The sequence below is a fragment of the Phyllostomus hastatus genome, unplaced genomic scaffold, assembly GCF_019186645.2.
Source record: "Phyllostomus hastatus isolate PE091 unplaced genomic scaffold, TTU_PhHast_1.1 phas_contig_80, whole genome shotgun sequence".
Lineage (NCBI taxonomy): Eukaryota > Metazoa > Chordata > Mammalia > Chiroptera > Phyllostomidae > Phyllostomus > Phyllostomus hastatus.
In genome coordinates, this window is record NW_025333960.1 from 9,043,462 (window position 1) to 9,067,521 (window position 24,060).

Here is a 24,060-nt window from a genome sequence, read left to right on the forward strand (position 1 = left end):
CAACTGTAATTCTGATATGGTTGTACAGTACATTTTTATTCTTAAAATGATGTGGAGAGAATTTTTCTAAGAATTAAAGGACAAGACTGTCCAAATCATAAGGAACTACTAGGCACCCTACAGAGAAAATGAAAAGACCCAGACCAAAGCATATCATGAGGTTTCAGAGCACAGAGGAATAAAAAGACAATAATAAAAGATTCCTGCTGGGTAAGGGACAAGGTAAACAACTTACATATAAAGAAGCAGGACCAAATTACCAACAGAAACACTGGAAATTTAAAGACAATAAAGAATACCTTCAAAGTTTTAAAACAAAATTAGTTACAATAACCATTCAAGCATATAGGCAGGATAGAGGCATTTCCAGATACACAGTAGCAAGGAATGTAGTTCCCATACATTTTATCAAGGATCCTGAGGACTTGAGATGCAACCCTGGAGAGCAGCAAAGGAAGCCCCAGAAAAAGCAGGCCTGTCACCAACATGTGACACATTTCACACTGACACTGAAGAAAGAACTCCGGAGGGCAATGGGTATTGCAGGCACATTTGACCATGTGGAAAAGAACAGTAAGATGTAGTAAGAAACTACTGGGGCTTTTGGAATAAACTTGTCACAAGAACAAACTAAAAATGCAAGAAAAAAAATGAGCTAACCATTAACTCTATGAAAAAGAAAAAGGCAGATGAGAAAATGAAGTTATAGTCTACTGCCTGGCTCAACATTACACAATATCTGTCTAATCGTCATAATGAAAACAAGAAATACTGATTTTAATCAAACAATGTGCTCCACATGATTATATCAAAGGACTGAAGCAGGAAACTGGGAGAAGGGTATGAAAGACCTAAATCCTCCTCTATTATAATACCTAGTTAATAGATAACATCTAAAATACTATATTAAAAATTAGTTAAAAAATAGTTTAAGTATATTATTTAGAAATAAGGAGATAAATACCACAAGAAATAAATGAAAGAAAAGAAACTAAGACTGAGAGAGATACAAGAATGAGGCAAGAAATAGCATTTTTCATTTTAAGTCTTCTAGTACCGTGTTGGGGGTCCCCAAGACCACCCCCAGGCTGGGTAATTCACTAGGACTCACATAATTCAGTATATACTCATACTCATGGCTAAGATTTAATACAGTAAAGGGACACAAAGCAAAAACAACAAAGAAAAACAAAGGCACATGGGGCAAAGTAGAGGAAATCAGGCTTAACTTTCCAAGAGTGCTCTCATAGTGAAGTCACAGGGATGAGAAGAATTTTCCAGCAACAGAAACATGTGTGAAGTGTTGTGTGCTGGGTGGCTCCTTAGACTCAGAGGCCAAGGTCCTTGTGAATCCTGATCATGCAGACATGCTCTGTCTAGCATGTACCAAAATTCCAAACTCCCAGGAAAAAGCATATATTCAGCATAAACCACACTATCTTTATAAACGGTTTAGGCACAGTGAGCCACTCTTACACATTTAGGAAAGGTTTTGTACTGTATACTGTAAGGAACTTTAGCAGTCAAGTTCCCAGATGCCAGCCAAGGACCAATCTTACAGGGTTCTAAAGAAAGCTATTTCAGGACTGCTATAGTATCTCTGCACAAATACTATTTGATCTCTTAAACTATCCTTATGAATTACTCTGATAAAGTTTTAAAACATGAAAAATAAAATCACATCTCACAACATCATTGCAAATCTTATTTTAAAAACAAATAAAAAGAAATAGAGAGCTTTCTCTTAAACGAGTAGCAATATCCAAAAAAAATTTTTTTTTAAGGTGACAAAGTGAAATGGGAGAGAAATAATCCCTCTGACAAAGCAGACTGGGTCTAAAGGGTTTCATATGATCAATGGTGAAATCTTTCCCAAATAACTGTTTGAGGTTTATGGCCTGTACCCAATAAATGCAATCACATTTACAGGCTTGACAGTAATTTCTGATGCACATCCCCACAGACAAATGTCATCCAAATTATTTGTTACATAATTAGTCCTTTCAAATCCACTAAAATTTGTTTAAAGCTATGCTTTAATAGAAATGTTACTCTTAATTTGGGTTGTTTCTATTCTGTACCCTTCTTATGTATCATCAGATTTAATCTTTTAGTTTCTCCCTTAGTATCATCAGATTTAACCTTTTAGTTTCTCCCCTACTCCCAGGTGCTTATCTGAACTTTTCATTAGAATCCCATACATCACTCACAGAAATTCACTGAATGCCACAGTGAATTAATGTTTTCTGCTCAGCTTCCCAACGTTCTCAGTGTCACTGATTAAAACATGCCTAAGACGTGTTTAAAATCAGTTTAAAAATGAAATTCTAAGTTCATTACAATGAATATGAATAACTTTATAATGCTGACAATAACTATTACATGGTTAATAACAACAAAACAAAAAATTAATATATTATTTAGGAGACTGACATAATACAATAAGTAAATTGAACCTCCAGATGAGAGTGAAATCTAAAGAGCACAGATTACTTTGTACATCCATCATTTAAACTGCAAATTTAACTCTGAGAATTAGAACATCAGGCACTGGAAAATGAGCAGCCAAAAGATACTGAGCCTAACAGACAAATAATTCTACAGTCAGTCTACAAGGTGGGAAAGGCTGGGAAGGACAAAATTTAGTTCTACAAAAAGCTGCCCAAATCAAAGGTTTAGTATCAGGGGGAAAAAAACCCACATTGGACTCTTGCCTTTAAACAAAATCAAAAGTGTTATCACTAGTAGCCATTCTAATACAGAGGACAAAACAGAAGTTTTCTTATAAAAAAAGATAAATATGTTTTGGTACCTATCAGTGAAACAGAACATTTTTACAGAGATGAGATATCCCCTGGTGGGGGGCAGGACTCTTTCCTACCACATTTCACAATCATATGATCTATCCTCAACTAAATCTTAAATTAGAAATGAACTTGTAGGAGGGACCAACAAACTTTATTTAATAGTAACTTTTGTAAAAGCACACCATTGGTTACAATAGAAACTGGCTAAAAGTATCCAGTCCATGATTCCAAAACACTGCACAGAGATACCCAGAGCATAAACACATACAAGAGCCATGGAGTTATCTTATATTTGAGGGAAACAGTGTAGAATAGTCTCCCCCTTATCCACAATTTCACTTTTTGCAGTGTCAGTTACCCAGAATAAACTGTGGTCCAAAACTATTAAATGGAAAATTCCAGAAATAAACAATTCCTAAGTTTTAAGATGTGCATCATTCTGAGTGTATGATAAAATCTAGTGCCATCTGGCTATGTCCTGCCCAGGACATGAATCATCCCACTGTCCACTGTCTCCAAGCTGTGTACACTTTCCACCTGTTAGTTACTTAGTCACCATCTCGGTCATCAGATTGATATCGCAGCATTTATGTTCAAGTAGCCCTTATTTTACTTAAAAATGGCCCCAAAGCAGTGATGTTGACAATTTGGATATGGCAAAGAAAGCTGTAAAATAAGAACTTTTAAGGGTAAAGGTGAAAGCCTTGACTTAAGGAAAGAAAAAAATTGTAGGCTGAAGTTGCTAAGATCACTGTAAGAAGGAATCTTCTATATATTAAATTGTAAAGAAGGAAAAAGAAATTCATGCTAGTTTTGCTGTTGCACCTCAAACTGCAAAAGTTATGACCACAGTGAGTGATAAATGCTTAGTTAAGATGGGAAAGGCATTCAACTTGTCGGTAGAAAACATCAACAAAAAATATATTCTGGATGATAGCAACATGTGCCAGGAAGCAAAGAGCCCATACAAAGACTTCAGCAAGGTATCCCCTGAAACAAGTGACCATATTCACATAACTTTTATTGTTCTATCTTATCATTAGTTATTGTTAATCTCTTACTAATTTATAAATTAAAATTTATCATAGGAATGTATGTACAGGAAAAAAACATATATATAGGGTTAGTTACAATAGGCAGTTGCAGGTATCCACTGGGGGGTCTTGAAATATATCCAGAGAATAAAGAGGAACTACTATACTCAACATCTGTCAGACCCCATACAAACCACCAGCTAAAAGTTCGGTTTTAACATTTGATTGCATTACATTCCTTTCAATGACATAAGTTTGTGAAGCTGGGTTTTCTGTGGTAGTCATGATTAAAAAAGCAAGTGCCATGTAAAAATCAATGTGGAACAAGAACAAGGGTGGTGATGTCCAATCTGACTGCAAAGCACTCAAATCTTTGCAGTGTCCAGCAGACACACAAAAACTATTAGTTATTTAAAAGTAAAATAAAAACATTATTATGTATATTACAGTTTTCCTGATTTTTCCCTCTTTATCCCCATCCACCCACTCCCTCAGGCAATCCTCAAACTATTGTTCATGTCACGGGTCATGTGTGTAAATTCTTTGGCTACTCTGTTTCCTATACTGTACTTTACATTGCTATGGCTATTTGGTAACTACCCATTTGCACTTCTTAATCCCCTCACCCCTTTACCCATTCCCTTCTGGCAACCATCAAAACCCTCACCGTACCCATGATTCTGTCTCTGTTCTTATTTGCTTAGTTTGTTTTTTAGATTCAACTGATGATATGTATTCATTGATATGATATTCATTGCTATATTGTTGTTCATAGCTTTGATCTTCTTTTTAAGTCAGTCCCTTTAATATTTCATATAATAATTACTTGGTGATGATGAACTGCTTTAGATTTTTCTTGTCTGGGAAACTCTTTATCTGTCCTTTGTTCTAAATAATATCTTTGCTGGGTAGAGCAATCTTAGCTGTAGGTTCCTGATTTTCATGACTTTGAAAATTTCTTGCCAATCCTTTCTAGCCTGCAAAATTTCTTTTGAGAAATTAGCTGACAGTCTTATGGGAATTCCCCTGTAGGTAACTAAGTGCTTTTCTCTTGCTGCTTTTAAGATTCTCTATTTATCTTATTTGGCATTTTAATTATGATGTGTATTGGAGTGAGTCTCTTTGCTTTCATCTTGTTTGGGACTCTGTGCTTCCTGGACTTGCATGTCTCTTTCCTTCACCAAATTAGGTAAGATCTCCTTCATTATTTTTTCGAATCTATGCAGTGTCCACCAGATACACACAAACCATTAATTTTAGTTATTTAAAAGTAAAATTAAAACATTATTAGTATAATAATGTGATTTTCTAAATAAACTTTCTCGTATAGTTTGAAAAAAAAAAAGAAGAAATGAAAGACTGTCACCACTTAATGAGCAATTTAAAAACGGATACCAGCAATAATTATCAAAGGTTGCTAATATCACACACACAAAAAGAAAACCTAGACGCATAAAGAGCCTTGCAATAATAAATAAAAAACCTTAATCTGATTTTGCCTCAAATCTATAAGACATACAATTTAGTTTCTTTAGTTAATACTCTGCAAAAAAAGAGACGGTAAAGAAAGAGATTGGGAAAGTAAACAGAAAAATTAAGAGAATTAAGACCAGAAATGTGAAGACAAACCACAGACTGGGAAAAAATATTTATAAAAGGCATATCTGAGAAAGGACTGTTGTTATCCAAAAATGTACAAGGAGTGCTTAACACTCAACAATGAGAATCAAACCAATTTAAAAATGGGCAAAAGACTAAAACTCACCAAAAGAGATACATGAAAGGTAAAATAGCATATGAAAAAATGCTCCACATTAGGGAATTGCAAATTAAAACAATGAACCTGAAAACTCTACAGCTTTTAAAAATTATTTTTCTTAAAATCTTATTACAATGTATGGTAGCAAACATTAACTAGACTTGTGATCATTTTGCAATGTACAAATATCAGATTATAATGTTATACACCTGAAACTAATGTTTGATGTCAATAACAGCGCAATATTTAAAAAACTTTTAAACATTTAAAAAAAGAGAGATACCAATACATACCTATTAGAATGGCCAAAATCCAAAACACCGACAACACCAAATGCTGACAAGATTGTGGAGCAATAGGAACTCTCACTCATTGCTGTGGGAATGCAAAACAGCCACTTTGGAAGACTTTTGACAGTTTCTTGCAGAACTATGATCCAATAATTGCACTCCTTGGTATTTGCCTAAATGAATTGAGAACTTACATATGTATACGTATGTATACATATATACAAACCTGGCCCTGGCTGGGTGGGTCAGTTGGTTGGAGTGTCACCCTGTACACCAAAAGGCTGCACACAACTAGGCTGTAGGTTTGATTCTCAACTTGGGCCCTTACAGGAGGCAACCAATCAATGTTTCTCACGTTGATGTTTCTCTCTCTCTCCCTCTTCCTCTTGCTCTAAAATCAATAAACATGTCCTCAGGTGAGGATTTTTTTAAACCTGCACATGATGATTATAGCAGTTAATTTATAGAATTATGCATATTTACAATTGTCAAAACTTGGAAGTAACTAAGATGTCCTTGAGTAGGTTAATGGCCAAACAAACTGTGATACTTCATGACAATGGAATATTATTCAACACCAAAAAGAAATGAATTATCAAACCATTAAAAGACAAAGAGGAACTGTGGACCAAACAAAATAAATAAAGGGAGGGGAGGTTCTATGGAAAGTAACCTCCCAGGGTGATCTGATCATAAAGTCCTAACTGAGCAGGTCATAGTAGGTAGTCATGCCCAGGCATATAACTTGCTTACTAAAAGGCTTATCTTTGCATTAAGCAAACCCTGTCCACTGTTTCTGTGCATCTAGGTTAACACACCCATAAAATAACCATACTTAACCCCATTATCTTGTTAACTATCCTATAACCCAATCCTCACTTCCTTTCTCCTCCCTCCATATAATCTTATGTTTCCTTCCTAATTTCAAATGCATAAAAGAAGTTGCAAAACTGTTATTCTCCTGAGCATTTGAGATCATGCAAGCTGGCATATGTCATCAAATCAGCCGAAATAAACTCTTACAAAATTCTCTACAGGTATGGATGTTTCTTATGTCAACAAAACCTTAAAGGTATATTACCAAGTGAAAGAAGACAATCTAAAAAGGCCACATACTGCCCAGGTCATTGTGGCTCAGTTGGTTGGAGCACTGTCCTGTAGTTGAAGGGTTGTAGGTTCGATCCTCGGTCCAGGTGTGTACAGGAGGCAACCAATAAATGGATTCTCTCTCACACTGATGTTTCTCCCTCTCCCTTCCTCTCTATAAGCAATGATAAAAAAAATAAAACAGCCACATACTGTATGGCTCCAGCTATATCACATTCTGGAAACAGTTACAAGATCAATGGTTGCTGAGGTTGGCAAGGAGGAAGAAGGGATGAACAGGCAGTGAAAACACTCTGTGTGATACCATAATGATAGAGAGATGTCATTAAACATTTGACTAAACCCAGAATGTACAACACTAAAAGTGAACTGTGATGTAACCTATGCTCAATTGAAACAAATGTTCCACTCTGGTGGAAAAAGTTGATAATGGGGGATGCTGTGCATGGGGATGAGTGAACAGAGTAGATGGGAAATCTCTATACCTTCAGCTCAATTTTACTATGACCCTAAAAATGCTCTAAAAATAGTCTTTTTTAAAAGATTTCTCGTATTTTTGGCTTTAACAATACTGAAAATAAATGCATACAGAAAGAAAGCAGGCAAACATAAATACATGCCCAATAATTATCTCAATAGCATGCCCATAACTACTACCCAAGTCAAAATTTAAACATTTATTTCTAGTATATAAGACTTCCTTCTGTCCTCAGCCCACCATTACCCTTTCTCCTTGTTAAAACATTTCTCATTTTTAACACTATGGTTGAGTTGCCTCTTTTAAAACGTTTTAAACGTGTCATTTTTCCTGGGTTTGGCTATATATGTATATTTAAAATATAATTACACACTTATGCATAAAACAACATTATATGTGTTACGGTATTAAGAGTTCCAATCTGCAAAGATAATGTAATGATTTTACTTTTATGTACCTTAAAATATAAAAAAGTAAAAATGGATAAAACTAAAATAAGAAATAGGTCATTTGACAATCATATTTCAAGATTTTAACAAGCATCTGTCAATAACAGGTAATACACACACACACACACACACACACACACCAATGTTTATTTATTTATTTATTTCTAGAGAGGGGCAGGGAGGATGAAAGAGAGGGAGAGAAACATCAATGTGTGGTTGCCTCTTGCACACTCTCCACTGGGGACCCAGCCCACAATCCAACCATGGGCCCTAGACTGGGAATTGAACCAGAGACCCTTTGGTTCACAGGCCGGCACTCAGTCCACTGAGCCACACCAGCCAGGGCTCAACCACATTTAAAAAATAAAGTCTTAATTAAAAACAAAGTAATCTGAAGACAACTTGAGGAAACAAAAATCTAATCTCAGAATATGCTTATTTTCTTAAAATGCTAATCTAACCTGAAAAATTTAAAATAGTATCTTCTGCTTTTCAATTGTTTGTTACAATTAATAGTGCGATAACAAAATGTACTTCAGTAAGCTTTCTCTTCAGTTTCATGTTCATACTTTCTTTTCCCATAATTTTCCTAAGCAGAAAGTCAAAGTTTTGGTTCTTTGAAGGAACTATGTAATTGCTAATACCTTAAAGTAATAGCTTCAATTTATGAATTTCCTTTTAAAAACTTTCTTCTGCCTGGCTGGCGTAGCTCAGTGGATTGGGCGCGGGCTGCGAACCAAAGCATCGCAGGTTCGATTCCCAGTCAGGGCACATGCCTGGGTTGCAAAAGCCATGACCCCCAGCAACAGCACATTGATGTTGCTCTCTTTCTCTCTATCTCCCTCCCTTCCCTGTCTAAAAATAAATAAATAAAATCTTTAAGAAAAAAAGAAAACTTTCTTCCTAGTAAGGAGTAGGGGAGCTTTTTTACCTCATCTCCTTCCTCCTTTTTATCTCAAGATAGTAGTTCCTTATCCAAATATATTTACCTAATGACACCTAACACTGGTAAGTAGGGGAAAGATCTCAACTTAGAAAATCCCTGTCACACAAAAACATTGTTTTTATAACAAACATACCCATTTTTAAACAATGGCAATACTATGTAGTTTTAACGTCAACCTGCCATGATCTCTGGCTCTTATTTTTTGGTGCTTTTGAATTCATTTAACCTTCAATTGATAATGCTTCATTACATCATGGTATCAACTCTGAAAGCAATTCCAAAGGAGTTCTATTATTTTTTTAATAACCTTTTATGCAGAAGCTTTATGTTTAAGTCCTGGCTGGTGTGGCTCAGTGGGTGGGGCATCATCCCACAAACCGAAAGGTCACCTGTTCAATTCCTGATCAGGACATATACCTGGGTTGCAGGCCAAGTCCCGGGATAGGGTCATGTGAGAGGTAACCAATCAATATTTCTTTAGCACATAGATGTTTCTCTCCCTCTTTCTCTCTTCCTTCCCCTCTCTCTAAAAATAAATAAATAAAACCTTTTTAAAAACAGTTTCACATTTAAATATCTGTACAAACCTTCCAGGTGATCAGTTTAAAAGACTTCACTCAAATATGAAGAAACAAGCCTAAAGCCTGGTACATCCTAAGTGTTCAATAAATACTGATTCCCTCACTCCACATATTACATTACGGCTACTTTGAAAAGAATGTATACATGTTTATATGTATATAAGATATATATACTTATATGTCATTTATATCTATATATACCATACATATCTATATATATCTTTGTTCATATGTATATAAAGCATCTCTGGAAAAACACACAAAAAATATTAGGTTGTTAAACCTTCAGCACCATCTTTGATAGCTAAGGAAAACAATATTATTTCTGTCTCCTCCAGGCCATCATCCCTCTGTAAAGAAACTGGGAAATATCCTGATGGAGAGAGAATTGGATAAACATTCTAGAGCAGCGGTGTCCAACCCACAGCCCTTTAGCTGCCTGTGGCCAAGGATGGCTCTGAATACAATCCATCACAAAATTGTAAATTTACCTAAAACATTACTTAGTTTCATTACTAAATTTTATTACTTGTTATGTATGTTTTCTGTATTAGTGGTCACAAACTTGGGATCTGTTCAATGATTGTAAAAGATTATTGAAAGGGCCACTGCATAACTAGGTTATCATGTGAGGACTTTTTTGCTTATCTGTGATGGCGGATATCATGAAAATTATGCACGGACCTTTTTTTTGCTTATCAGTTTTCGTTAGTGTTCATGTATTTAATGTGTGGCCCAAAACAATTCTTCTTCCAGGGTGGCCCAAAGATGCCAAAAGTTTGGATACCCCTGTTCTAGAGTCTGATAGATGGTTGTGGTTCAAATCTTAGCTCTGTCTATAACATAGTTGCGAGTTTTAACCAAGTGCCATCCATCATCTTTCATAGACTAGGTTTCTTTATCTGTAAAACAGAATATTGACATCTGACAAGGTATTGCCAAGATTAAGTAAAATGATATTCCTGATATACAGTAGGTACTAAGTAGTAATAAAAACTGGTAGTCAATATTTAATTGTGCTATTAACTATACAAAAGCAAGAGTATAAAAATATCTGGACAAAGCTTGAGTTTTTCTAAATTATATCACTGCATCCCCATGTAAGCATGATAAAGGAAGAATTTTACTGCTGTTTCTTTCCTTGAAAAGACCTTCAGAAAATCTTAAGCACATCTTAAAAACACCACAAATAAATTTTAAAAGCCAAGAAAAAATCCTGAAAAAAATACTAGCACTAGACAGGACAAATATTTTACAAAATTCATTTTAGAAAAAGAAAAGCACAGAATGGTACAGAATATGAAACACAAGCAACAAAAGAAAATATTTTAAAAAATGAAAGCATAGAAAATTAATGAAATGTTCTTTTCCATCCACCAATTTTCTAAAGATGTGATAACCAATATTGAGGAGAGTGTGAAGAGACACCCTCACACACTATGGGTAAAAGTGTAAACTGGTACATTTAAAAGGGCAATTTTGCAACACCTTATCAAAAATTAATATTCTGACATAGCAATGCCACTATTAAACTTTATGCACCAAAAGTGAACACAGATGTAGGTAAAAGGATGCTTATTCCAACACAGTTTTTAACAGCCAAAAACCTTTTATTCTGCTGCATCACTATAAGCACCTAAAATTCTTTAAAAATAAAGCACAAAGAAAGAGAAAATATTGTCCTAGCTTGGTGCTACCTATAAGAAATTTAATTACAGTAGCTTAAAAATAAATGTAGTAATAAATAAGTAGATGAAGTGACGTTGGCAAAATGTTGGCATCAGGAACCCCAAAAGTCCACCCCTCCATAAAAGCTTTAAGCAATCCAGGGAGTGCTAAATCATACAGCTTTGTGGCATTCAACTTACTCTGGTCCTACCCTAGGCTCCCAGATTAGTGGTGGTCTTAAAAGTAACAGCCCACTTTCCCAGTACTGGTACAGAACTCCCCCAGAACTTAACCCCCTATGTGGAGTAACAAATGTCTGATGAAACATTTACAGACAAATGTGTTCACTGCTGCTACCTAAAGCAATAGACTGAACAAACAGCTGGGGCATACACTGAACAAAAACATTGAGAGGAATGGCTGAACAATGAAATGTCTGGAGAAATAAGGACCTTGAACAGCTTCAACAAAGTCCTGGGAATCTAAGGGTAACACTGTGCCCAGAGCTGTGCACATGCTCAGAAATTTTGCCACAGAAAGAAAAAGAATTTTTGGTTGATGGGGTTTCTCTCCCCACTACCGGCCCCAACCCAATACTTGGGCTATGTCATCCTACTGCTTTCTGTTCTCTATAGTTTCTGATGAGAAGTCAGCTGTCAATGATATTACAGATCCCTTGTAGGTGATGAGCCACTTCTCTAATCCTACTTGAGAAGGCCCTATACTCTTACCTCTGGATGACCCTGACCTCTGCACAAACAGGAAATAAAGGCTAAGACAGTTGTCAAGTGGCTGAGTGGTAAAGGTAATTCAAAGTCAACTTTATAGATTCAATACAAACCTTATAAAATGTCAACAGCCTTTTTTGCAGAAATGAGAAAAGCTGATTCTCACGATGCTGAAAAGATGTTCTACATCATCAGCCACGAAGGAAAAGCAAATCAAACCCACAGTGAGATACCAATTCACACCAACTAGGAGTTAAAATTTTAAAAACCAGGAAACACTAAGTGTTGGTAAGGATGCAGAGAAACTAGAATCCTTACACTGAACAGTGAAACAGTTCAGCTGCTTTTAAAAACAGTTTCATAGTTCCACAAAATGTTAAACTAAGAGTTACCATACAATCCAGCAATTCTACACCTAGGTCTGTACTCGGAAGCAATGAAAATACATACCCACACAAAAACTTTTGCACATGAATACTCACACAAGCATTATTCATAACAGCCATAAAGTAGAAACAACTTAAATGTTCATCAATTGATGGACATAGAAAATATGGTATAGTTGAACAACAAAATAACATTCAGTAATAGAAAGGAATGAGATTTCCAGTCAAGATGGTGGCATAGGCACACATGGCTCCCTGCTTTGCAAAACCACACCAAAATTACAACTAAAATATAGAACAACCATCACCCAAGAACATCAGAAATACACCTGAATGGAAGTCTGACAACTATGAAATCAAATTGAATAGAAGTCTGACAACTATGGCACTAAAGATCCACCTCCATGCAGGAAGGGTGCAGACGTGGAATGGACTAGTCCCACAACGACATGGATAAAAATTCAGGAGGGATATCTCAGGAGCGAGGCATCCCAGACCCAAACCAGGCCCTCCAGACCAGGATTCCAGTGCCAGGAAGGTAAGTCCCCACAACTTCTGGCTGCAAAAACAAGCTGGCATTGAGTCGGTGGAAGAAACTGCTAGAGCCCCAAGCAGTTCCTTTTAAAGATACTACATACAGACTCACTCCTTCTGAGCTCCAGCACTGGGGTAGCAGCTTGAAATGCATCAATTATATACAGGAGGAAACTGAAGTTTCTGAAATCAAGGCGAGCAGATGCTATGGTCTCTTTGCTAAACCCTTCCCCCAACAGGGCCAGTAAGCTGTTGCTATATCTGAGACTCCATCAACCTGGCTAACACTTTGACCCACCTGGGAGATCCCCAGAGGTTCTGCCGCATCCAACTTACAGGCCCAAACACGCTACTTTTCCAAGAATAGCCTGGTCTTGGCTCCTAAATCCTATCAAAAAAAACAACAACAGCTGGCTTCAATGAACCCCAGTAGCAACCAGCCTAGATTCACAGCTTGGCTTCCCCCGGAAATCTCCAAGCTCAGCACAAGTAGCAGCCATTTCAGATTGTTTTATAGCTCAGGCAGGGTGCCCCAGGCAAAACACAGCTGGGGGCTGACCTTGGCCTGTACCACCCAGAAAACCTAAGGGTCAGCGCATCCAGTGGATAGCTACAGACCATGTTGGAGCACCACCACCCTGGCCCTGTGCAGGTGATCCTCCATGGAGGTTGGAGGTTGGTGGTCAGTGGTCACAGCCAGTCCTTGTAGCTAACTGGCCTGGGTAAATCCCCCCCATTGATCTGCCAACAGCAACCAAGGCTCAGCTACAAGAGGAGGGTATACACAGCCCACACTAAGGGTGCTCACTGAGTACTAAGCTTGGGTGATAGGTGAGGCAGTGCCATTGGACTCTACAGAACACCCACTACATTAGGGCACACTACCAAGACATGGAGTCTAATACATAGAAACCAACACAGGGAGGCTGCCAAAATGAGAAGACAAAGAAATATGGCCCAAATGAAAGAACAGACCAAAATCCCAGAAAAAGAGCTAAATGAAATGGAGATAAGCAATCTAACAGATGCAGAGTTCAAAACACTACTTATAAGGATGCTCAAGGAACTTAATGAGGAACCTCAGCTGCATAAAAAAGATCCAGTCAGAAATGAAGGATTCACTAGTTGAAATAAAGAACAATTTACAGGGAAACAACAGGAGAGTGGATGAAGCTGAGAATCAAATCAATGATTTAGAACGTAAGGAAACAAAAAACAACCAATCAGCACAACAAGAAGAAAAAAGAATCCAAAAAATGGGGATAGTATGTATAAACAGCCTCGGAGGCAACTTCAAGAGGTCCAACACTTGCCTCATAGGGGTGCCAGAAAGAGAAGAGAAAGAGAAAGAAATTGGAAATCTATTTGAAAAAAATAATAAAAGAAAACTTCCTTAATTTGGTGAAGGAAATAGACATGCAAGTCCAGGAAGCACAGAAAGTCTCACAATTATGATGGATGCAAAGAGGCCCACTCCAAGACACATCATAATTAAAATGCTGAAGGTTAAAGATAAAGAGAGAATCTTACAAGCATTAAAATAAGTTAGTTACCAGATGATTGCCAGATTGGAGTTGGAAGTAGGAGAATGAGTGCAGAGGTGAGGGGATTAAGAAGTACAAACAGGTAGTTACAGAATAGCCCTGGGGATGTAAAGTACAGTATAGGAAACAGAGTAGCCAAAGAACTTGACTCATGGACATGAACAATGGTGGGAGGATTCCCTGAGGGAGTTGGGGGCACTGGTTAGAGGGAGACAAAGGGGAAAAATCAGGACAATTATAATATAATCACAAGACATAATTTTTTTAGAAAGGAATTATGTCCTGCTATATGCTACAGTATGGATGAACCTTGAAAACTTTATGTTTAGGAAGTCAGTCAGAAATGATCATGTATTTGATTCCATTTATATGGACTGGGCAACTCCACAGAGACAGAAAGTATTGAATAAATTAGTTGCTACTAGTGGGTGGGAGCAGAGGGAATGGTGAGTGACTGATAATGAGTAAGAGGTTTCTCTCTCGGAGTAATGAAAATGTTTTAAAATTTATCATGGAGATGGTTGCACAACTCAGTAAATATACTAAAAAACCACTGAATTGTAAACTTTAAAAAGATGAATTTCATGTTACATTCATTATATCTCAACAAAGCTGTCATAAGTAAAAAAGCAGTCTTGAGTCTGCCATGTTAATAAAAATGCCTCCTTTACCCCTTAATTACCGTTAGTACCTTCTTCTAGTCTTCCCTTCACAGCTAAAATTCATTCATTCTTGAAGTAGTCTACATTTGCTTGCTCTGCTCTGTGACCTCCAATTACTCCTCAATTCAATGAAACCTCACTTCTTTCCCAATTGTAGCATTAAGTAGAATGCTACAAACTGCTGTTATCAAATTCAAAGGATTCTTAATAATCCTTGTTTTATTAAAGTTTTCAAAGCACTTGAAGTATAGCTTTCTCTTTTTATTTTTATTTTTTCTGGACTCAGTTATGGAATATAGCTTCCTTCTGAAATGATCCCATTTGGGCTTCTGTGACATTTTCTCATGGTTTCTCTATATCTCAAAACACTTGGGAATTTCCTTTTCCAGTTCTTCCTGTTTGGCTTTAAATTTGTTGTTGTCCATGTCCTATTTCCAGAACTATTCTCCATCAGTAAACTCTTCTTATGTAGTGTTTCCTAAATCAAAGGCTTTGGCTACCACCTATAACACGTATAACCTAATGACTCTTTATCAAGACGTCTCTCATACTCCAAACCCACACACCCACCTATGCAGCAGTTGTTTCCACCTGGATGTTTGGCAGATAACTTCCACTCAATATATCCAAAAGCAAAATACAAGGGGAGACCCCCCAAAAAGGAATTATCTTCTGTAGGGCAGGCCCTTTGTAGTACAGGCTTCCTCCTCTAGGTGAGTGTTCTAGCAACCCATCTGCATCAGTGCACCAGCTGGCCTTGTGAGAGGCTGTGTTCGGCTTCAGTGATTTTTTTTTTTTAAGACACTTTCAATGTGTTTGCCCATTTCATAATGGGTGATTTACGACTACACCTGCCCACACCCCCCCCCCAAGTGTTCCGGCAGTTTTTAAACAAAAAAAGCAGCACACTGGTGCCCCACCCTCCCTATTCACCCAATCTCATCCCAAGCAACTTTTTTGTTTCCTGGAGGAAAAAAAGTCCTCCAAGAGAAACATTTTGACAATGTAGAAGAGGTAAAACAAAAAACAGCAGAAGCACTAAAAGGCATCAGAATCCACGAGTTCAAAAACTGTTCTGAGCATGGAAAAGTCTCAATAGATGTACTGCAACAAATGGAGAGTACTTTGAATGTGCCTGAAGTCTAAACATGTCAGAAAAAATACACAATTTTTTTATTAATGAATTTCAGGTTTTTCTGGTCCCTTTTTATACTATCCTCCCCAAATTAGGACCTCTTCCAGAATTCCATCTCAGTATACTTTACCATTGTTTATTCAATTACCCAAATTAAAATACAGGTCATCTTATTCTATTATTTCTCACTCCCCAAATCCAACTGTTACTGAATCCTATGTATTCTACCTGGTTTGCCAAAAAATCCATATGGTTTTTTTGGTAAAACAAAAAAAACACTTTATTTTAAAAATAAAATAAATAATAAAAATAAATAAAAACATTTTTTATTTTCACCAGTAACATTATTGATTTGGATATTTTAAGTAGGTTGGTAATCTCCCACATGGTATAACACTAATTGTTCTCAATGTCTTGATTTGATCGCTATCAACTTCAACTGGTCTACCCGACCATGGAGCATCATCCACTGAGAAATCTCTAGCATGAAAACCTCACAAACCATTTTTGATACATTCCATCAGTCACAGCACCTTCTCCATACACTGTACAAATCTTTTTTTTTTTTGCATTTCAGTTGCATTTTTACCTTTCTTGATATAATAAAGCACAATATGCTGAAAATGTTGCATATTTTCTTTCATCTCCAATATTAAAATGGTCACACAAAAATTCACCAATTGTGATGTTTTTTTAAATGCATGCTGATGTGACAGCTGCCACAATACAATCTAACCAAGTTGTTTCATATCAAATTAAAGACAACTAAGTTCTACTAGAGCTATATTACCGAAAAAAAAAACCAAACAAACTTTTTGGCCAGCCCAACACCTTTTAGTATTAGCCTATTCCTCCGTGTCTCCACTGACACTACCTTTATTTAGGCCCTTATCTGTCACCTCAATGATGATAAAAACTCCTAACCAGTCTTTCTGCCTTCTGCCTTATCTTCCCTCTATCCTTTCTGAAATGTATACAGCACAATAAAACTTCATCATGAGCCTCTCCTGATTAAAACCATAAACTTTATTATCATCTATAGAAAAAAAAAAAACCTCTTGAACCCTTAGAATGGCATGCAGTACTTGAGGATCTATCTGTGCAACCTCATCTGCAACTTACCATAAATCCAATGCTAATAATAAACCCAATGCTACAGCTGTAGAGAGCAACTTCCCATTCTCAAAAATATACCAGGCTGTCTCTCATCATGTCCAAGTTTCCCTGTCTTAGATTCCTTTCTTTCCATTTTCTTCCTCAGTCTTGCCTAAGCCTTCTCTTAGTTTAAGGACATAAAATATAAAGAACTTAATATAATGCTTACCACATAGCAGGGAGTAAATGGATAGGGATGGCTTAGGCCTCCCTTGTTTTATCTGTCTCCAGACATTTGCTTACAAGATGAAGTTGAAATCACTTCCACAGTAGATACAACTATCCATAATTTGGTCTCTGCCTACCTCCTGTTTCATGTCTTGCCACCACCCTATTCTCTCACTAGCTATACTTGCAGATCCTACAACTCATTATGCACAAGTTTAGACTCCTGTGTTTTGCTCACACTGTTCCTTCTATCTAAATGCCCATCCTTCCTATTCCTATATACCTATCACTTTCATCCCCTCCTGTGTATATTTTTTCTTACCACTGCCCCTTTCCTCAGTCTCTCTCTCTTCTCTCTCTTCTCTTAAGAAACTGACCATTACCTCCTTCTTTCCATACTCACTGTTATCCCCTTACTTTCTCCAATCAAAGCCATCTTAAAACATACTGTACTAGTCAACAATTCAAGTAAGAGATAAGTCTTACCACCCTGAAAGCAGGGACACTACCTTATCCATATGTTAAGTCCTCTTCACCTAGCACAGTACCTGCTACACAGTAATTTCTCCATAACACACATTTTCCCTTATTCTCTCCACATATACTAACTTAAGTTTCTACTGGGATTTTTCTTTTGAAAAAGAACACACTCTTGGATTACATTCAGGGCCCAATCTCTCCTGGCCAACCAAACAACTGTGCAAATACAACTGTACAAATTAAAGTTAATATGTATTTTCTGATACCACTTCTACTTTTCTAAATTAGGAAAGAAATGGTCCCTGAAAGATCTAAAGTGAGAAATGCTATTTTGAAGAAAGAGCATTTAAAGTTATGTCACACTGCTTGAAGATACTTTGTTTAAATAATTCTCAACATTTAACTATTATATTAGCCTACCCCACTTAAATCTATGGGTCACATTGAAGAGTGGGAACCACACCACTAACTTCCTTCCAACTAATACAGCTTACAGCAATTACTCCTCTTCATAAAAATACTCAGAAAGTAATGATCAAATCACTATGATAACTCAAAAGACAAAAAGTGAGGTTACCTTTCTGATTCACAGTCCCACTGAGAAGTGCTGCCTTCATTATCACCAAACCAAAAGGGTCCATTCCTTATCACCACTTAAATGTTTTATAATTAACTGGGAAGCATGATGGAATGCTACTCAAAGTATTCCAGCATTACACATATACACTCCACAAACCAAAAATTCAGTGAAAGCTTTTCTAATGAGGTTTGATGGTGTGTTAACTCAACGTAACGTCCAAGCGACTGTACCTCTTTTACACGCACATTCAAGCTACCTATAATTAACATTTTAATTATCTTCAAGAATTACCTATTAGGCCCTAGGGAAATAATGATGCTTGATCAAGAAAGCTCTGTAGTAATGAATCCCCAAACTTGAAACAGCGTAATTACTTCAGGTAAAACTAAGGTGTGTAATATTTGTAAAACCTGTTTCACTCTCATAACGATACATCAAAAAAAAAAAAAAGCTGACCTCAATAACAGCATTTTTGCACACGTACACTAGTAAATGAGTTGTGATAGTAATTCTCAATCGCAGATCTGTCCATCCATTCCCACTGAAACCTGAACTAAGGACCGCAGCACCCAAAGGAGCCCCATTGCTTACAAGCCAGCAGTGGGAAACATCAAGAGCCTTTTCATAGACCACTGAACAAGAACTGGAAACGGGTCGATATTCTGGGTTCGATTAGAAAACAGTATGATTATATAAATGACCGAGTTCCCTCACTTCCATTCCTTAGTGCCCAAGAGCTGCCCTGAGGCCTGGAGCTTCTAAGGGGGGAGGGGTTCGGTTCCTGACTCTCCTCCAGACCCCAAGTGCACCTAATTACAAATGCAGCCGCCTTGAGTGAGGCCCAGCAAGCTTGTGGGAGGAACGCACAGCAAAGGACGGCGAAAACAGAGGAAAAGCCTCCCCGGAAAGAACCCGCACCTAGGGGCGGCCACGCCCCCCACCCCCAACTCCAGCCCCGCGAGCCTCGAGCGTCCAGCCCCGCAGACTGCCTGACAGACACCGCTGCAAGGCGGGTGAGGAGAAGACTCCCCGGGCATGGAACGAAGGCATCACTGAGACCCCCGCACACCAACGCTGCCCCTCACTAACCTGTGCCCGCCGCTGCGCGACCGCCCACCCCAGCTCAGCCACCGCCTCCTCGCGCTCACGCTGCCGCTGCAGCCTCCGTAGCTGCCTCCTGCACTGCACCCCTGGCCGGCCTCGGGTGCCCCATTCTCACCCCGCCCCAACGTCCGCCTGTTTACAGTGATTGGAACGGAACAAAACGAGCCAACCCAGAGCGCAAGCGCATTCCCTCCTCCCGACGCAGCCGGCTTCCTAGGTCCTCCACTCGGTACAGACCGCTAAGGTTGATGAGGGCAAATGCCGGGTGCTCTCGCGCGGGGTACGCTGGGAGATGTAGTTCTTGGAAACCCAGCGCCCAGTCTGCGGGAGGGCTCTCTGTGAAGGAAACACACTACAACATCCAGGAAGAACCGGGCCTCCTGAGGCCCAGAAGTTACTTGAGGAGACTGAGGAAGCGCGAGAGAGAACGGACCGCTCTGCAAACGCCTGCGCAGTTTCCGTTCTAGGAGGACCGTGTGGGACGTACCCTACCCGCAGCGAACATCCAAACCCACACACACCCAATTCTGTAGCAGATGTTTCATAGATAACCTACACTCAGTATTATCTGAAAGCAAAAGTCTGTTCGCCGCCAAGTGTGGATCTCTTCGATAAGTGTGTCTCAGTATACTTTACCATTGTTTATTCAATTACCCAAATTAAAATCCAAGTCATCTTGTTCCATTATTTCTCACTCTTCCCGAATATCAGCGAAAATGGTTTGGGGACACCGTCTGCAGTGAGAAAGGAAATACCATTCCTCTTGACGCTCTAGCCAGTCCCTGCCCCAGCTACCGAAGTTGAGACCTTTTGTGCTAGCGGGCTTCAATCAACCTAACCAGTTAAACTAGCCTAGGAGGCCGGCCCAGCCCATAACTGGTGGGACATCTTCCGGGTTTCAGGCTGGGTAGGGCGTCTTTGGCTTGAAGGCCAGGACTCCTGCTCTCGGGATTTGGGTTAAAGGAAGCGCTTTGGGCCTCTGAGGAAACACTTATAGGATGGTCTGGACCATCTTCAGAATTCCTAAAATCGGAATTGACAGCGTTTGTTTTTTGCGGGATAGCAGGACTGCCACCTTCTGCCACCTTCTTTGGTTCAGAGAAACACCTGAATTAGTACGTAGAACTGCTCAGTGCGTATTTAGCTTGCAAAGAGAAATGGAGTTCCTCCAGAAATCCTTCACAAATATTTAAAGCAGAAATTTTCAACTGGTGTACCACGAGAATTTTTTAAACATGCAATACCTGACTATTTAGTCAGGGGCCCAATAATAGCCATCCGGTGTGAATGAATCAAAATTATACCACTTTTTGTCAGGTCAGCAAAAAAATATATTTTGGGGTGTGCCTCAGAATTTTAGTAATTAGTTTATGTGTGCCATGAGAGGAAAAAGGCTGAAAATGGCTGGAAATCAGGGGTCTTTTGAAGTGTCTTGTTTTATAAAATTTGGCAGCTTATTCGTGGGAAAAACGATTTGGGATAGATAATCTTTACCAATCCTTCCATGATTTGGGGTAGATGGTCCTTCCCAATCCCTTTCACACCTAAATTCATTACTCTCTTTAGAACTTCATTAAATATTTGGATTGACTTCTGTAATCCATCTTGCACTGTACCACTCAGATCAGCTTCCCTCAAATCTGACAATAGGTCTCTCCCTTGTACTCTGCATTTTCTACCCAGTGAAGTTCAGCCCCCTCAGCCTGACATTCAAGAGCCTCCCACAATTGGATACCAAGATGGTCTGTGGTAGCCACTGTTTTCTGACTGCTTGAAAAGCTTTCCTATTTTCCCTCTAGCAACAAAATAGTGTCCTCTGACTACTAAAAAAAAATTTTTAAAAATGGGTGCATTACCATGACAACTACAATGCTCTTTACCTCTGGCAACACTGCTTGGGCCAAAAGGTAGGCACTGACTCAAGTTGGAGCATTTTTGAGCTCTTGCTTGAAATTGCTGTATGGACATAGACATGAAAGGAGAAAGAGCTTTTTACTGAGGTAATTGCTGCTGGCCATGTTCTTCACAACATAAAGAGGCCTGTCTACAGGGAGGAATAAATGGGGTAGATGTGATGATGGGGCTGGAAATGGACAGAAACCAAGAGTTGGTAGCATGAAAACTGGTTTCAGTTTCAAAGGCCATGGTTTTTATAACTCTTCTTTAGATGCTTTGAGCACATGAGCCTAGTTGGGTAAGCTGATACATTTATTTATTTATTTATTATTATTTAGGACTAATTTGTGTGGTTATAGAACATATTTGTTGGTTGCCTCCTGAACATTCATTCCTCCCATTGAAGCTATGCAGCATAACTATACACTTTAGTGGCTGAGAGTTTCAGAGATGGTCATGTAACCTAATCAGAACCAATGAGCCCCACAGAGACTTGAGTTGAGGCTTGTAGTAAACGGTGGCATCCTTGCTTTTCTGGTATGGTGTAAGTACATGATACCTGAAAATGTGGCAACCATTTTGCTCCTACAAGAGGAAAGGCTGAAGCGAATGGGTTTAAGGGAAAGGCACCAGTAGAGAGACTGAAGATGAAGTCCATACTGACAAATGAATGCTGGAAAAGACAAGAACCTTGTATTTGGTGGCAACATTAGACCTGCGCTATCAGACCTCACCTCTTTGACCTATAGACTAATGTGTACGCTGTTTAGAATTGTGAGCCATGAATATCCCGTATTAAGACGGTTTGTATTAGGGGTTTTCTGTGACTCAAAACTCTCAAAGTCCTAACTAATTCAATTGAGTTTCTTTTACATGACATTGATAGGTCCTGACTAATCCAAGTTCCTACTTAAAAATAAACTGTGGAAGAGACTTTTAGATGGCTATATGACATGGTTAACAATTCATGTACACCAGTAATTTTCAACTGCTGTGCTGCAAGAGGCACACTGGTGTGCTGCCAGAATTGTTAAAATATGCAATACCTAACTATTCATTCAGGGGTACTGATCTCTTTTCCCTTAGACTGTCAAATAAATATGTGACGACAGCCAACACAATTATCCTTTGGTGTGAATGAACCAAAATTATACCTTTTTATGTCAGATAGGCAAAAAATATGTATTGTTTTTGGTGTGCTTCAGAATGTTGGTGATTAGTTTATGTGTGCCATGAGATGGAAAAGTTTGAAAATTCCTGCTCTACACACAAGATTCAAGTGTTTTACAAAATTTCAAGTGGCTAATGTGACATTAGCTAAAGCAAGTCACATGGCAAGCCCCAGGATGCAGAAATAGACTCTATAAAGAATTTGTGGTCATTTATTTGTAATTTATGACAAGAACTCGTGAATCTCCCTGGCTCCTGAAGGAATGATTTGTTTATTCTCCAAGGATCTGTAAATTACCACAAAGTGACACCTTTTGCTGAACCAGCTGTCTCAGGTAGTTGGCATGTTCTAAAGGTGAACTTCACAAGCATGTTCACCATTTCCTTTTTTTCCCCACCATTGCTGACTACTTATAGAATGCCTGGCATAATAGATGTTTAATAAATTTTTGTGCAATAAGGCTATTAAAACTCTTTTAGTAGCAAGTAACAGATTCAATTCAATTTTGCATAAATGAAAAAGGAGAATTTATTGGCGCAATAACCAAGAAGACCAAGATACTGTCTCCAGACACAGGTGGTTCTTGGGCCTCAAATGCATCATTGGGATTCTCTCTTACCATCTTTTGGTTCTTCTTTGTCTATGTTGGCTTCATTTTCTGGTAGGCCCTCTCTATGTGGTAACAAACCCACCACTAACTTTATATTCCTGGATGATGTACTTTGCAACTGTATATGTCTTCTTCCTCTTGCTTGAAACAATAATGTCTACTATTCTTGGACTGACTATTCTGTAACAAGCACTGTACATTTAATTTAAATATATATTTATTTTCAATTAAATAAATATTTATTTCACATAGTGGTTAGATCATGGATTCTAGAGCCAGTCTGTCTGGATATAACCTTATATTATACAAATCTCAGATTATACCAAATAATTTACAGTTAATACTAGAATGCAGTTTATACTTACATTTCAATTATGATCATGTCTGGATGTTCTTTGCAATCATTCAAATTAATAATGAAGCTATACCAAATGATGTGATTCAAAGTTTGGTGGAGTGAGGGGGTCCTGTAAAATGATTTATTTTGTGTGTATATACTTCTGCCAAATTCTTTCTTCTTTCTCTTTCTTGTTGAAGTTGAGATAGCATTATCTCTAAAACATCCCCATTCCTCCTGAGTTTTTGCTATAGTTCATCAAACCCCCTCCTCAAAAGAAAGGTTGGTAAACCTTTGTGGTAGTTGAGCTCACTCAATTTGTAGATTTTCTTTTTCTAGCACCACTACTGACTAAATATAGAAGAAAAATAGAATGGATTATCATGTTGACTGATTTCTTGAAAGTAAATTAATACTGTTCTCCCTCAATCCATTCTAATCCTAAAAATGT

General features: G+C 38.1%; 1 protein-coding gene across 3 annotated transcripts in view; it reads right to left on the bottom strand.

The window, feature by feature from the left end:
* Positions 1 to 19,744, bottom strand: part of RALBP1 (ralA binding protein 1) — a 74,729-nt gene extending 54,985 nt beyond the window's left edge. Inside the window, exons 1-2 of one of the 3 annotated variants that reach the window (XM_045849934.1) lie at positions 19,581 to 19,744; positions 5,894 to 5,975 (exon numbers count right to left, since the gene is read on the bottom strand). The gene's annotated coding sequence lies outside the window, so the exon portion shown is untranslated. Of the gene's footprint in view, positions 1 to 5,893; positions 6,064 to 19,580 lie in introns of all 3 variants that reach the window. The other 2 variants (XM_045849935.1, XM_045849933.1) reach the window with 2 other exon arrangements.
* Positions 19,745 to 24,060: the final 4,316 nt, after the last annotated feature.